At 38.0% G+C, this 11,836-nt stretch overlaps 2 protein-coding genes across 9 annotated transcripts in view; one reads left to right on the top strand and one right to left on the bottom strand.

Moving 5' to 3' along the window:
- The window catches only part of CASK (calcium/calmodulin dependent serine protein kinase), a 4,132,188-nt gene that overhangs the window by 2,303,048 nt on the left and 1,817,304 nt on the right, over positions 1-11,836 (top strand). The window lies entirely within an intron of this gene.
- The window catches only part of GPR34 (G protein-coupled receptor 34), an 80,561-nt gene that overhangs the window by 35,011 nt on the left and 33,714 nt on the right, over positions 1-11,836 (bottom strand). Inside the window, exon 1 of one of the 2 annotated variants that reach the window (XM_044072336.1) lies at positions 5,490-5,594. The exons of the other annotated variant lie outside the window; for it this stretch is intronic. The gene's annotated coding sequence lies outside the window, so the exon portion shown is untranslated. Of the gene's footprint in view, positions 1-5,489; positions 5,595-11,836 lie in introns of those variants that run through there. 2 annotated transcript variants of the gene reach the window in all.

Below are 11,836 nucleotides of genomic sequence, written 5' to 3'. Positions count from 1 at the left end.
TCAATGCCACCCATACAACATAGCTGGTCTTACTACCCTCATGTAGACCTTCCCTTTCACTCTTACTGGTACCTGTCTGTCACAAATCACTCCTGACATTCTTCTCCACCCATTCCACCCTGCCTGTACTCTCTTCTTCACCTCTCTTCCACACTCACCATTATTCTGAACTGTTGATCCCAAGTAATTAAACTCATCCACCTTCACCAACTCTACTCCCTGCATCCTCACCATTCCTCTACCCTGCCTCTCATTTACACACACATATTCTGTCTTAGCCGTGCTGACCTTCATTCCTCTTCTCTCTAGAGCATATCTCCACCTCTCCAGAGTCTCCTCAACATGGTCCCTACTCTCACTACAGATCACAATATCATCTGCAAACATCATAGTCCATGGGGCCTCCTGTCTGATCTCATCTGTCAACCTGTCCATCACCACTGCAAATAAGAAAGGGCTCAGAGCTGAAGCGTGATGTAATCCCACCTCCACCTTGAACACATCCGTCACTCCTACTGCAGACCTCACTGCTGTCACACTGCCCTCATACATATCCTGTACCACACTTTACATACTACTCTGCCACTGCCAACTTCCTCATACAGTACCCCAACTTCTCTCTAGGCACACTGTCATATGCTTTCTCTAACTCCACAAAGACACAATGCAACTCCTTCTGACTTTCTCTATACTTCTCCATCAACACCCTTCAAGCAAACATCTCACCTGTAGTGCTGTTTTCTGGTGTGAAACCATACTGCTAATCATCACCTCCCTTCTTAACCTAACTTACGCTACTCTTTCCCATAACTTCATGCCGTGGCTGATTAGTTTTATCCCTGTGTAGTTACTACAGCTCTGCACATCACCCTTATTCTTAAAAATCAGTACCAATACACTTCTCAGGCTTCCTGTCACTTTCCAAGTCTGAAACTCGTATGTATGTCATTATTCAGTGACTTCAGTCCTCAGATCATCCAAAGATTTTCCAAAAAAAAAAACAAATTTTATGAGGAACAGACCAAAAATATGAGCCAAAAATCTGGACAGTTGAGAGGTATGATCTCAACTGTATGTATAGCAGTATTTATGAGTGCAGCTGCACATTTGTATTTTGTGGATATTCTTGTGATGTTTGGAATAAATATATCTTATTTTTTTTCTGTGTCAGAATGTAACTGATGTAGTCTTATAAAATCTGTAGCAGGTAATCTGAAAATGTGATTTAATCTGCAGTATGTGTTTTTTCACTGGCAAGAAAAGATTGTAAACTTATGACCTTTTCATATGTAGTGTATAAAAGAAGTATTATGAAGCTTGTAGGGTCATTCTTCTGGGGAATATGGCAGTTGTACAATGGATGTGAAACATATCGCAGACATGAGAAATAAAAAAAATGTAATTGCTCATCTCTGTGTTTATAAGTTCTGTATCTATTCCTAGGCCAGGGTGCTTAAGATCATAAAATGGTAGTTACAAAATTATTCAAGGAGATAGCAAACTTAAATATATCTGTTGTTTCTATTTGGAAACTGCGTAAAGAAGATAGCTGAATGAACATTCAAAAGAAGAAACAAATAGTTTGTGAAGTACATTCCTATGTGCTATCTGCACCTAGGTCTGTGGCTGTGATATGTTCTGAAAATTCATGCATTTTATCATAGGGCTTAGTCATTTTTTTTGTTAAGAGGTAGCTATGAGAAAAGTAGGTATAGGTAGATGTTTTTTTCTTTCTTGAAATTTGTTGGTTCATAGTGATTATTTCCAGTTTTTTGGTATATTTAACTGTTAGATGTACTACTAAACCCATTCTTTTCTTAAAGTAAAGTAGTTTTATTTATTCACTTGTAAAAAGCTTGTAACTTATGTGTTTACATTTTTATTCATTGATGAGAAAGCATTTTTGGTAAAAGAAGACACACTTGTAGTACATATGTCTAATGGAACAGACTACTCAACAACACATAATGATTTCTGTTTATAATTACTTGAATCATTAACAAGAGCAAAACAGTAACTGGGAGATACCCAGTCAGGTAATCTGAGATGGTGGCAGTTTACTGCCTTTGGCCATGACTGAAAGCTGTAGTGCTGGCGAATATTGCCAACCTTGACTGGTAATGATTTGTGTGTGTGTGTGTGTGTGTGTGTGTGTGTGTGTGTGTGTGTGTGTGTGTGTGTGGGGTAGGTAATGGGTTTATTTAAAGTTCATTTAAATGGTTGCTGTAGGCAGGTGAGCTGTGAAAGGCACTGAAACCCAGAGTGGTAAGAAAGGGGTCTTGGCAGCTAGGCCAAAGATTGTGATGGGTGGGGTGTTCAGTATGAAACCTATTCTTGCATGTGGATGGTTTAGGGCCACACCCAGGGAACAGTGCATATATTTTTTAATTATCTTGTAGCCAAGCTGTACACAGTGAATTTTGTACGTATTTGTATTTGTGTGCTTTTTTTTAATCTACACTGTTTAGTAGTAGTGTTATATAACTTGAGAACCCATATCTCTGGTAGCCATCAGATTTAAGATAACGTGGACATTCGGACACATTTGAGAACTATAGCCCCTAACTACTGGACTATTTGGTGGCAGTGCTGGGAGTCAGGCTGTCATCTGGCTGTCTTCAGCTGGATCTGCGCATTCACAATTGTTATACTTCTGTCCTCTTGCTTTAAACAGTCTGATGTCTCTACACTCTACTTACTGACATGGATTCATGCTTTTGTAATATCGTAACTAATATTGCATTAACTGAAAAGGAATTCATAGTTTGTAATTATTGTAAGTCGTATTGCATGTGTTTCACCTGATATTGGCAATCACACTTCTCTGTACTAATATATCCTTTTGTATTTTTCTAAATGTGTTTTGTAATTTGCTGTTTGATCCTGAAATTGGCCCAGTTAGATCAGTGCCCTGCCTTACAAGTACTGTAAATAAAATAAAAAGTGTTCATGTATGTACATTTGTGTGTGTGTGTATGCGTACATCCAAACAGATAACATTAGTGCATATGTAAATATACTTTTCATTATGTAGTTAACTATATTTCAGAAAGAGAATTTATCATATATATATATATATATATATATATATATATATATATATATATATATATATATATATATATATATATAGACACACACACACACACACACACACACACACACACGCACAGTAATGGTGTGTACTACACACAACAGTTGCTTTTTTGCTAGTGTTAAGTGTCTTGCTTTACCTTTTACTTATCTCGGTTTCTTCTTGGACTTCCATTCTAACCACTGCCTTTAAGTGCTTTTCTTCACATTAAATCATGTATCTGTTGAGACTGATCTTTTTCCTGTGCCATTCACCATTGATTGCTTGCTTAACATCAAAGTTCATGTAAAGCCCCCGTTACTCATTTCCATGTGTTGGGCTTCTTTCCATCATCTTAGTCTCTCCTTAGAATAGCTTGCACTTCAGTGTTTATTTTATTATTGATACTGCAAGCATTTTAAAGTATGACAATGAGCAGAAAATGAAATAAAAATGATTTTTTGTCTTCTACAGTATAGGAAAATCACAGCACCCTGCCGCAAAGTAAATAGCTGATTTTGTTCTAAACCTAAATGACCGATCAGAGCAGATCTAATTTGGCTGTTTTTTTTTTTTTGGCTAAATTGTTTCTTTTGAACTTTGCACTGTATATGCCTGAAAATGAGACTAAAGTTCTCCCAAACTGTCCTTGCCGCTTTTAGGAATTACACAGTTTGTAGCCAAATAAAGTTGGTCATTTAAATTATATGGTATAGCTTTAGTTGTGATGCTTTTATTGATAAATGTTTAAAAAACAAAAGTTTGTATATTTTTTTATAGAAATATTTTTAAAGTAGGATTAGAAAGTAATTTTTTTACCATTAGAATGTAGAAGTGGGCACTAAAATGTATTGTTTTGTTTTTCATGTTTATAATTGAAACTAGTGATTAAAGCTTGTTAAAAAGTACATTTTTGTAGTTTCATGTTAAATGAACATCGAGTTCACTGAAGAAACTTAACATTGAAGTAAATGTCAGACAATGTTGACAATAGCTGTGTCATGCTTTATTTGTATGTTAATGTAGAAGTTGTTTGGTATGGAGTAGAGTGTAATAGGTTGAGGAAGAGTTGTTTACATTAGAGTTGTCCATTAACGTCAGAGTCAAGTAGTTAGCATGCTGGGGCACCTTTTCATCAGAGACTTCCTTCACCCAGTTATTATTTACCTTGTGCAAAAGATGTGGTCACCTGACTGCTCCCTGTGTATCTGTTGACGATCATTAACATTTCCTCTGCCCCTTTATCATTCGGTCATCGTAGAGTGTCCTCTCACATACTATATTGCACCAGGATCATAAGCTTTGATATACTAGATTGCATCTGAATAATAATACCTTGCCACAGCTACAGACATACTAGATTGTACAAGGATAATATTGCCCTTCCATAGTTATACACACACTACGTTGCACCAGGATAATTGTGCCCTGACATAGCCTGACATAGTACACACATGTTAGACTGCACCAGGATATTAAATTGCTATGCACATACTAGATTGCACAAGTGTAGGGTTTCTCATTCATGTTCTGGACTGCTGTTCTTGACAACATCCTCTTGAATGAATGTTAGTCCTTTCAGAATCTCCAAACCTGCGAGTGCTGTTAAGAACTGCTGTTTAACAGTGAGACTTGTATTGTTGTACCTGTTGTCCTGTTTCTCCCCTTCTGGTTTTATTGGCTTCTGTCTCCCTCAGCTTTTCTTTAACTTTTCATATTTAGGTCTCTTCACCCCATTTCTGTCTCCAAGTGTGTCATCTTTATTGGGGAGGATTGTATAATAATCAGCTGTATTTACTTTAAAAAAATAAGTCTAAATTTAAGTACTGGCAAACATAATTTCGTTTCTGAAGTATAGTGTTACACGGATTATCCACAAATAAATGCCCTTATTAAATATAATAAACTTGCACTCCACAGTTGTGTGTCCATATAAACACAATTCCAAGAGTCTCTTATTCTGAAATTAGCAAGTCAAATAGGTGATTTTTCTGAAGTAAATGGTTGCAGATATTCTGCACTAACAAAACACTTACAAAACACTTAGTAAAACCACATACACTCATGATTACATTACTCTGGAGTTTGCAGAAGAAAATAGGATAGGCAGAAGCTGTCCTACACATAAAGGAATAACCAAGTAACAGGTATATTTTGTAAATTTTGATTTTAAAAAATCATATAGATTATTCTAATTTCTGTGAAATCAGACAGGGAATATGCATTTAAATATCATAGCATTAATGTACAGTTAAAAGTTACATGTAAAATATTGCATGAAAGGACAATTTTTACACAGTAAAAAATTGATTATTGACTATTCCTACTACAAATAATCGTAACAGATTTATCATCTCTGTTCAAGTATTACAGTGTTGACAACCAGAAAAGTAATTATAGATAAAAAAGAACTTACCAAGTCCTTCTTTAAGGTATATAATTGGTTTTGCATCTAACAAGCATGGAAATAAAAAATGGCATTTCTGCTTTGAGCTTATCCGAGCTAGTCATTACCATGACTTACTGATAAAGACAGAGTGATATGACCACAGACAAGTACATTTAAAATGTTGAATTGTACAGATGTGTGCTCTGTAATTTTTCTTCCTGTTTTGACAGGAAGCTTAATTTTAAATTATCACAGTCTGGTTTTGAGAGATGCTTAATAAATCTTCATGCAGTATTCTCTGCTGAATACAGACTCTTGTATGAGTAATAACTGACAATACTCATTGTATGAATAAGAAGTGACAGCATTGTTGTTACTGTCACAGAGCAGTGCTGCATCAGACATTGTTGTTACTGTCACAGAGCAGTGCTGCATCAGACATTATTACTGTCACGGTGCAGTGATGCATCAGACGTTATTGTCACAGAGCAGTGCTGCATCAGACGTTGTTACTGTCGCAGCACAGTGCTGCATCAGACGTTGTTACTGTCACAGTACAGTGCTGCATCAGACGTTGTTGTTACTTTCACAGAGCAGCGTTGCATCAGATATTGTTGCCGTCACAAAGCAGTGCTGCACCAGACATGGTTGTGGGTCTATATAAATCGGCGAATTCTTCAAAAAGTGAATGCTGATTTATCAACCCTATGTAAGTGAAAGCTTACAATCCTGAACACTCGGAACCGCGATTTTTTTTCCCCAGGGAAAAAAAATCACTGTTCCACCAAAATAAATAAATAAATAAATAAATGTATAAAAATAAAAACTTCACAACATTAATTAAAGTGGAGCCCCCCCCCCCACTTAAATATACCAACTCCGGGATCGCACTACAGTGAAGAAAACGGTAAAGTAACAGAGGCGGCAAAGCAATTTCTATCACAGGGATAGAAATCACATGTATGCCGTTTTGCTATTTTGCTATTTTTTGCTTTCAAGTTCGATCAAGATGCATTTGATGAAGGATTGTGTCTTTGATTATATAATAGGAACTCCATGGTTGTTACTGTCACAAAACAGTGCTGTATCAGACGTTGTTACTCTCGTAAAGCAGTGCTGCATCAAACATTGTTGCTTTCACAGAGCAGTACTGTATCAGACATTGTTGTTACTTTCACAGAGCAGTACTACATCAGACGTTACTGTCGCAGAGCAGTGCTGCATCAGACGTTGTTACTGTCACAGAGCAGTGCTGCATCAGACGTTATTACTCTCACAAAGCAATGCTGCATCAGACATTGTTACTGTCACAAAGCAGTACTGCATCAGATGTTACTGTCACAATGCAGTGCTGCATCAGACGTTGTTACTGTCACAACACAGTGCTACATCAGACATTGTTGTTGCTGTCATAAAGCAGTGCTACATCAGACATTGTTACTGTCACAAAGCACTGCTGCATCAAATATTGTTACTTTCACTCAACAGTGCTGTATCAGATATTGTAGTTACTTTCACAGAACAGTGTTGCATCAGACATTGTTGTTACTTTCACAGACCAGTGCTGCATCAGGCATTGTTGTTACTTTCACAGAGCAGTGTTGCATCAGACATTTCTGTTACTTTCACAGAGCAGTGCTGCATCAGACATTGTTGTTAGTGTCACAGAGCACTGCTGCCACAGACATTTACTGTCAAAGAGCAGTGCTCTATCAGACATTGTTGTTACTGTCACAGAGCAGTTCTGTATCAGACATTGTTGTTACTGTCACAGAGCAGTGCTGCATTAGATGGTGTTACTGTCACAAAGCAATGCTGCATCTGACGTTACTGTCACAAAGCAATGCTACATCAGGCGTTGTTACTGTCACACCGCAGTGCTGCATCAAACATTGTTGTCACTGTCACAGAGCAGCGCTGCATCAGATGTTACTGTCACAGAGAAGTGCTGCATCATACATTGTTGTTACTGTCACGGAGCAGTGCTGCATCAGACATTGTTTTTACTGTCACAGAGCACTGCTGTATCAGACATTGTTACAATTAACAGAGCAGTGCTATATCAAACATTGTTGTTACTGTCACAGAGCAGTGCTGCCGCAGATGTTGTTACTATCACAGACATTGTTACTGTCACAGAGCAGTGCTTTATCAGATTTTGTTACTGTCATGGAGCAGTGCTGCATCAGACATTGTTGTTACTGTCACAGAGCAGTGCTGTTTTCTTCATTGTTACTGTCACTGAGCAGTGCTGCATCAGATGTTGTTATCAGAGAGCAGTGCTGCATTCAACATTGTTACTGTCACAGACCAGTGCTGCATTCAACATTGTTACTGTAGCGGAGCAGTGCTGCATCAGACATTGTTGTTACTGTCACAGAGCAGTGCTGCCTCAGACATTGTTGCTATCACAGAGCAGTGATGCATCAGATGTTGTTACTGTCACAAAGCAATGCTGCATCAGACATTACTGTCAAAAAGCAATGCTGCATCAGACATTACTGTCAAAAAGCAGTGCTGCAATAGACTTTGTTGTTACTGTCACAGAGCAGTGCTGCATCAGACATTGTTGTTGCTGTCACAGAGCAGTGCTGCATCAGACATTGTTGTTACTGTCACAGAGCAGTGCTGCCGCAGACGTTGTTACTGTCACAGAGCAGTGCTGCATCAGATGTTACTGTCATAGAGCAATGCTGCATCAGACGTTGTTACTGTCATGGAGCACTGCTGCATCAGACATTGTTGTTACTGTCGCAGAGCAGTGCTGCATCAGACATTGTTACTGTCATGGATCAGTGCTGCATCAGACATTTTTGTTACTTTCAAGGAGCAGTGCTGCAGCAGACATTGTTACTTTCACAGAGCAGTTCTGCATCAAACATTGTTACTGTCACAGAGCAGTGCTGCATCAGATGTTACTGTCATAGAGCAGTGCTGCATCAGATGTTGTTACTGTCACAGAGCAGTGCTGCATCAGACATTGTTGTTACTTTCACTGAGCAGTGCTGCATCAGACTTTGTTGCTAGTATCACAGAGCAGTGCTGCATCAGACGTTACTTTCACAAAGCAATGCTGCATCAGACATTGTTGCTGTCATAAAGCAGTGCTGCATTAGAATTGTTACTGTCACAAAGCAATGCTGCATCACACATTGTTGTTACTGTCACAGAGAAGTGCTGCCTCAAGCATTGTTGTTACTGTCACAGAGTAATGCTTCATCAGACATTGTTACTCTCACAGAGCAGTGTTGCATCAGACATTGTTGTTATTGTCACAGAGCAGTGTTGCATCAGACATTGGTACTGTCATTGAGCAGTACTGCATCAGACTTTTGCATCTTTCTGAAGTTACTCCACACCATATTAGGTGTTGTTCCTGTCACTATGTCCAGGACATTGTTCCTTTTAAAGAGAATGTCCATCTCCTGTTTCCTTTGTGCTTGGGAAATTGCATGTATTTGTTCTCAGGCATTTACTTAATATTATCCTATAGCACAAGGAGCTCGAGGTTCTCTATCTTCTTCTGCTTGAAGGAAGGCGCATGGGTATCCATTCCAGATGTAATGAAGTACTCATGGCAGAGCATTGTCACATTTGTAGAAATACTTATTTTTTCACACATATATTTATTCACACTTGTACATCTTGTAAATTCCTACATTTTGTAAAGGCATTTCAGCATAAGAATACTTGAGACTACAGAAGATAAACGTGGCTTTTATTACATTCTACAACACAGCCAGTGTGAAATAAAGAATGTAGGCTTCACAGGTAACTGCAGCATTATTGGTAAATGTGTTGAGTATTTGTTATCTTTAAAGTGATACTGTCACCTTTTTGGCACATTGAAGTACTTTTATCCATACTTAAAAGACATTTTGAAGCCAAAAGCAAAGTTAAAAAAAGAGCAAAAAAGGTCAGCCCACCTGCTTTTGAGAGTTGTGATAACCTCTTGTTAATAGTTTTATAACAGATTTCACAAAAGTGTCTATTTATACCAGGCACAGGGTTCTTGTGCCTGACCCCCCCCCCATAATGCAGGGGTCTACTTTATTAACTCAAACGTTAAAATGTTTGAATGCATAAAGATCGACACATGCATTGAACTCTTAAACGTTCGACAGTTAATAAAGAAATAAAATACACAGAAAAAAAAAAAAAGATGTAGGCTGCACCCCCCACACCCCCGCTACTTAAATATACCAACTCCGAGATCGCACTACATTAAAGTAAATGGAAATCTCCACCTACGGAGATTTCTGTTTACAGATTTCGACGGCTTGTACTTTCGATTCATATGGTTCGATCTGTATGTATTCCCGGTTTTACGCTTTTGTGTTATTAAAGTAGACCCTAATGCAGTGTATGGGGCTGAGGTATGTTGGTAATTTTGCATTGTGAATTCAGATTGGCTGCTGTAGTAGCTGCATTTATTTATTTATTTATTCATTCTTTGTTGACTGGGTTAGCCCCACTATGCCAGTAGCCTGTTTTCAGGCGACATTCAAAGTGGTATTTATAGTATTAGGGAAAATTTTCGCCAGGACATTTAGGTACTTCTCCTACTCATTTTGCCAGGTGCAGTGGGATCTTTTACATCCACCTGAGCTACCACCAACTCAAACTGATGGGGCCTTGGTTTAACATCTCATCCGAAGGATGGTGCACTCAGGAGTGTAGCACCCCCTCCCCCCATGCTGTACTGCACTGTCAGTAATTCATCTTTCTGGTGTGAAAGTATAACCTAACAGTTTTCTGGACCAAAGGTGAGTCTGCTGTCTATTCATATATGAGAAAATACTAGCAGATGATGGGCCTTGACAGTCACTTTGAAGTTTGCCATGACGTGGATCAGACAAGACGGTATTGACTTGGCACATTGTGTATATATTTAAATGCACTTATTTACACTTGCTTTATCCTTATTTCTCCAAGAAGAGGGCTCAACTTCCATATAAAAAAGTGTATTTTTGATTCATTCATTTCAAGCTTTAAAAACTGATTGTATATCTTTTTTAAACTGGCCTTTGACGAGAGAAAAAAAGTTTGATTATTGTATGGGAATATTACAGTTTTGGGCTTTAGAAATGAGATTCCTGCTGAAGGTGCAGCTAATGTCAGTGACATCAGGAGAAGAACTAACACACACACACACACACACACACACCCACACACACACACACACCCACACACACACACACCCACACACCCACACAAAGTTCTCTCTCGTGGACAGAACAGCGTTCAGGCTTCAAGAGTTATGGTTTTATACATTTGACATTTATATATTATTAAATTAAAATATGCTCATTCCTTCCTCTTCCTGTAAGGTGTACAATGACCACAATGAGTTAGATTTTGCATTTTGCTTAAATTGCAGGCCAGAAGGATAGTTACAAAGCCAGTTTTGGCTGAAGTGTACATTAAAGGTTATTACGAGTACTGTAAGAAGAAGTCTTTTGTGTACTGCAAACAAAATACGCTCAAATGTGTGTTTATTGTTAACTTAAGACAGAGGCATCGCATATACAGTAAGCATTTCATGCTAAACCTGAAACAGATTATTCTGTTGTAAAACTTTCATCAATGAGCTCCAAAATGGAGAGATGTGTATAATTACTTGAACAGGTCACAAGCTGGTTTATGACCAGGTCATCTCAGTCTCACATTTTAATTTATAGAAATGTAGAATACTTACTGCTTTGTTTTACTTTTGCCTTACATTATCTTTGATTTTCTACATGAGTATATCCATTCTGTTTACTCAGGGTCTGTATCATATTATTGAAGGTTCATTACCATGAACCTTTGTTCATCGAATCTTAAACAGCGAACGTTCAGTTCCGCAAACTACTTTCCCAAGGAAAGTAACAACATGCCCAGCATCAGAAATTTGCTCCTTTCCCCACTGTAGTGCGATCATGGAGTTGGCAAATACAGCTGGGGGGGCACAGCCCCTCCGCCTGGGTGGGTTTAAAATACCGTGCTTTGGGTGATGGTACCTAGAGGCTTGACTCAAAGAAACAGAGACAGAAAAATACAGTTTTACAAGTAAAGTCTTCTGAATGACTAATATGAAACAAGAAAAAATAAAAATCCATGTGTGAAGATTGTCAGATACTATGAGAAATGCAAAGAAGAAATGAGACTCAGTTAGAGGGTAGCTGTTTCTTAAATGGGGTAAGGCTAATAATTCTGAAGCATTACAAAAAAGATGGATATAGATTGTTCAGAAAGCTTTTCTAGAAGTTAAAAAAAAAAAAAAAACACAAACATCTTGATCAATAGATTGGGCTATGAAGTATGGATAACATGTTTTACCTAATCCTTCAGTTTCCCAACATGATACATACCAAAAAAAAAAAATAAAATAA

The sequence above is a fragment of the Protopterus annectens genome, chromosome 5.part0 (assembly GCF_019279795.1).
Source record: "Protopterus annectens isolate FY-2018-M chromosome 5.part0, PAN1.0, whole genome shotgun sequence".
Lineage (NCBI taxonomy): Eukaryota > Metazoa > Chordata > Ceratodontiformes > Protopteridae > Protopterus > Protopterus annectens.
Note: the sequence above shows the minus strand (reverse complement) of the source record. Positions and strands in the feature narration are given on the sequence as shown.